General features: G+C 38.3%; 2 long non-coding RNA genes across 2 annotated transcripts in view; both read left to right on the top strand.

Annotated features, from left to right (window-relative positions):
• The window catches only part of LOC119261816, a 3416-nt gene extending 541 nt beyond the window's left edge, over positions 1 to 2875 (top strand). Inside the window, exons 1-5 of the long non-coding RNA XR_005129208.1 lie at positions 1 to 1634; positions 1752 to 1990; positions 2108 to 2346; positions 2464 to 2702; positions 2820 to 2875. The exon at positions 1 to 1634 is cut by the window's left edge and continues 541 nt beyond it. This is a non-coding gene — a long non-coding RNA (uncharacterized LOC119261816). The remainder of the gene's footprint in view (positions 1635 to 1751; positions 1991 to 2107; positions 2347 to 2463; positions 2703 to 2819) is intronic.
• A 307-nt stretch (positions 2876 to 3182) lies between these two features.
• On the top strand, positions 3183 to 4427 carry LOC119261817. The gene is made up of 3 exons (XR_005129209.1): positions 3183 to 3414; positions 3532 to 3770; positions 3876 to 4427. It is a non-coding gene; the product is annotated as an uncharacterized LOC119261817 (long non-coding RNA).
• The last annotated feature ends 573 nt before the right edge of the window (positions 4428 to 5000 follow it).

Consider the following 5000-nt stretch of genomic DNA (forward strand, 5'->3'; position numbering starts at 1 on the left):
GGACCATCCCACTCTGAATTCACCCGTCTGGGACGGACCTCCTCACTGCATTCAGGACCACAGTTCTTTCCATCATTTGTGTGGCCTCTCTATAAAAACAACAATTAATAGTTTAGGGACCGTGACTAGGAGTAAAAGATTCAGAGATTCGGGACCAAGACTAGAACTGAAAGATCTACAGAGTAGAACCCATGACTAGGACTATAAAATCCATAGATTCGGGACCAAGACCAGGTCTAAAAGATCCACAGTTAAGGGACCAAGACTAGGACTACAACATCCATAGTTTTAGAACCATTACTAGAACTAAAATAACCATACTTTAAAGACTAGGACTAGGACTAAAGATACATACATTAGTGACTATGACTATAATTAAAAGATCTACAGATTAAGAACCCTGAATAGCACAAGAAAATCCTATGGCTAGGACTAAATGATGAACAGTCTAGTGACCATGATAAGAACGACATGATCTGCAGATTACAGACCATGACGAGGACTAAAAGCTGTACATTTACCTGTCCATCTAGCTTGTCGTCTGGATGTTTGTCTTTGTTGTAGATGATTTTCCGTCCCTTTCCCCTCGTCCCTCTCCTGGTTTTTCTCTTGATGGTCTTGTCGTTCTCAGGAGGGCAGCTTTTCTTAACATCTGTTTCAGCAAGAGAGCAAAATCAGATAAATCAGTAACCAGCTTTTCTCATAAAGTCTGTCCTGGAGACCTTTTGATGACCAACGTATCTTCGTATCATGTAACAGTTCTATAACAATTCAGGCCTTCCTAGAACCGCACATCCATGCCAGGATTTTTGGTGTGAACAGATGTTCTGTGTTCCGACTCCAGAACCTGAGATTTATCTGATTTACTCACCCAGAGGCTGGTCAACACTGAATGAAGTGTCTTTGAGGTCCAGATGTTCCTTAGCAGTTTCAGGTTCTGCTACATGGTCCTTCAGCCGCTCATCTCCTGCTGTTACACAGAGAAACACTGTCCAGATCAATCACTGTGATTTGTTCTGATTATTACTTATTTATCGTAATATATGCAGCTTTGATTAATTATTAATTCATGATCAGGAAACTATTAGCAGCAGCTGTTTTATGGTCATCATTAAATCTGGTAATAAGTTCCATTTCTTACCCAGAGGATGGATGTCGGTGGGCACCGGATCCTCCAGGTCAGGGTACGTTTGGTCATTGGCTTCAGCGTCTTCTTTAACAACACAGCGAGCAGAATTTGTAGTAATTAAGGCAGATTAATGATCAAATCAGCTCATCTATAGCTTCTAACTGAGCTTCATCATCCTTCATCATCATCAGTGTCTCGTTTTCTGTACAGTCAGTTTTCCAGTTTGTCATTTTTCAATATTGTTTTTATGTCTTTTACTCACCCAGTGGCTGGAGACTCTCTGACAGGGCATCATCTATCAGGAACTCCAGGAGCTCTCTGATGACTTTGACTGTGCCATCGTTGGAGCTCACTAGATGATATGGAATGAATTCAGATTAAAGCTCATATTAATGTGAATTCCTGCTTTTATATTCACTAAATGTGTTACTATCATCTCACTATCTGGTGATTTCCTTTACTTACCCAGATGTTCCTCTAGAGTGTCCTCCACAGTCTCGGCCAGGTTCGTGTCCACAAGTTCATTTTCTGCTTTAATATTAATGAATATGGTCAGTTTTCCAGCTCTTTCATTATCACAGTAATAATCACAGTAATATGTTGATTTCTTTTACTCACCCAGAGGCTGGAGACTCTCTGACAGGGCATCATCTATCAGGATCTCCAGGAGCTCTCTGATGACTTTGACTGTGTCATCGTTGGAGCTCACTAGATGATATGGAATGAATTCAGATTAAAGCTCATATTAATGTGAATTCCTGCTTTTATATTCACTAAATGTGTTACTATCATCTCACTATCTGGTGATTTCCTTTACTTACCCAGATGTTCCTCTAGAGTGTCCTCCACAGTCTCAGCCAGGTTTGTGTCCACAAGTTCATTTTCTGCTTTAATATAAATGAGTATGGTCAGTTTTCCAGCTCTTTCATTATCACAGTAATAATCACAGTAATATGTTGATTTCTTTTACTCACCCAGAGGCTGGAGACTCTCTGACAGGGCATCATCTATCAGGAACTCCAGGAGCTCTCTGATGACTTTGACTGTGTCATCATTGGAGCTCACTAGATGATATGGAATGAATTCAGATTAAAGCTCATATTAATGTGAATTCCTGCTTTTATATTCACTAAACGTGTTACTATCATCTCACTATCTGGTGATTTCCTTTACTTACCCAGATGTTCCTTTAGAGTGTCCTCCACAGTCTCAGCCAGGTTTGTGTCCACAAGTTCATTTTCTGCTTTAATATAAATGAGTATGGTCAGTTTTCCAGCTCTTTCATTATCACAGTAATAATCACAGTAATATGTTGATTTCTTTTACTCACCCAGAGGCTGGAGACTCTCTGACAGGGCATCATCTATCAGGATCTCCAGGAGCTCTCTGATGACTTTGACTGTGTCATCATTGGAGCTCACTAGATGATATGGAATGAATTCAGATTAAAGCTCATATTAATGTGAATTCCTGCTTTTATATTCACTAAATGTGTTACTATCATCTCACTATCTGGTGATTTCCTTTACTTACCCAGATGTTCCTCTAGAGTGTCCTCCACAGTCTCGGCCAGGTTTGTGTCCACAAGTTCATTTTCTGCTTTAATATGAATGAGTATGGTCAGTTTTCCAGCTCTTTCATTTTCACAGTAATAATCACAGTAATATGTTGATTTCTTTTACTCACCCAGTGGCTGGAGACTCTCTGACAGGGCATCATCTATCAGGAACTCCAGGAGCTCTCTGATGACTTTGACTGTGTCATCATTGGAGCTCACTAGATGATATGGAATGAATTCAGATTAAAGCTCATATTAATGTGAATTCCTGCTTTTATATTCACTAAATGTGTTACTATCATCTCACTATCTGGTGATTTCCTTTACTTACCCAGATGTTCCTCTACAGTGTCCTCCACAGTCTCGGCCAGGTTTGTGTCCACAAGTTCATTTTCTGCTTTAATATTAATGAATATGGTCAGTTTTCCAGCTCTTTCATTATCACAGTAATAATCACAGTAATATGTTGATTTCTTTTACTCACTCAGAGGCTGGAGACTCTCTGACAGGGCATCATCTATCAGGAACTCCAGGAGCTCTCTGATGACTTTGACTGTGTCATCGTTGGAGCTCACTAGATGATATGGAATGAATTCAGATTAAAGCTCATATTAATGTGAATTCCTGCTTTTATATTCACTAAACGTGTTACTATCATCTCACTATCTGGTGATTTCCTTTACTTACCCAGATGTTCCTCTAGAGTGTCCTCCACAGTCTCGGCCAGGTTTGTGTCCACAAGTTCATTTTCTGCTTTAATATTAATGAATATGGTCAGTTTTCCAGCTCTTTCATTATCACAGTAATAATCACAGTAATATGTTGATTTCTTTTACTCACCCAGAGGCTGGAGACTCTCTGACAGGGCATCATCTATCAGGATCTCCAGGAGCTCTCTGATGACTTTGACTGTGTCATCATTGGAGCTCACTAGATGATATGGAATGAATTCAGATTAAAGCTCATATTAATGTGAATTCCTGCTTTTATATTCACTAAATGTGTTACTATCATCTCACTATCTGGTGATTTCCTTTACTTACCCAGATGTTCCTCTAGAGTGTCCTCCACAGTCTCGGCCAGGTTTGTGTCCACAAGTTCATTTTCTGCTTTAATATTAATGAATATGGTCAGTTTTCCAGCTCTTTCATTATCACAGTAATATGTTTATTTCTTTTACTCACTCAGAGGCCGGAGACTCTCTGACAGGGCATCATCAAAGAGGATCTCCAGGAGCTCTCTGATGACTTTGACTGTGTCATCGTTGGAGCTCACTGGATGATCTTGAATGAATTCAGAGAGATAAGAGCTCATGTTTAGCTTTGATATGGACTAAATGTGTTGTTTTCATCCCACTATCCTCTCATTTTCCTTACTTACCTCGATGTTTCTCCTCACACTCCTCCGGAACGATGTTCATGGTGTTGGTGGCTTCATGAGCCACTGCAATCTGCGCAGTCTCAGCTTCTGTTTTCATAAAAACACAGTCAGTTGTAACGGACACTGAATATTATTCAGTCTGGAAATGATTTCAAAAACACCCTCTTATTTTCCAGATATTACTCAAACGATTCCGTATGAATTATGAATTTTTCCATATTTCATATGAATTCAGGATTTACTATGAATGTCATGTACTGAGAATTACTCAGTCACTGCTGTGAACGTTCCGTGATGGTTCTGAAATATTCTTTACCTCCTATGATTTATTCAATCTGAATAAATGTGGATTATACGGCACTTACGATGATTTATTTACCATCAGCTGTTATTTATGTAAAGACCTCTGAACTATTTAGTATCTGTTATTAATTATGTCATTTATATTCATGATTTCATATGCACTACAAATTACTGAATGGCCACTATGGATTATTCAGGATCTTTATTATTCAAATTATTATATAATTATTAGGATTTATTCCATATGTGCTATTAATTATTTACTGTCCATTCTATATGGATTATATACTGTCCACATTATATACTTATACACTATGAATTTTTGAGCATCAGCAATGAATATCTAGTGACTACTGTAAATGAATCAGTACCTACTGCGCTTTCCTCGGTATCCAATATGGATTATTTAGTGTCTACCATTAATATTTAGTGCTGCTATGAATGATTCAGTCTTCATTCTGAATTCATTTGAATCTGCAGTGAATTATTCAGTATCTACTGAGATTTTTACAGTGTCTATGAACAAGCGGTGACTCCTATGACCTCTTCAGTATGTGCTATGAATGATACTGTATCTATTTTGAATAATACAGTATTTATTACAAATTATTATGGAATTGCTGCCAAGTA

The sequence above is a fragment of the Pygocentrus nattereri genome, chromosome 20 (assembly GCF_015220715.1).
Source record: "Pygocentrus nattereri isolate fPygNat1 chromosome 20, fPygNat1.pri, whole genome shotgun sequence".
In the NCBI taxonomy this organism is placed as follows: Eukaryota; Metazoa; Chordata; class Actinopteri; order Characiformes; family Serrasalmidae; genus Pygocentrus; species Pygocentrus nattereri.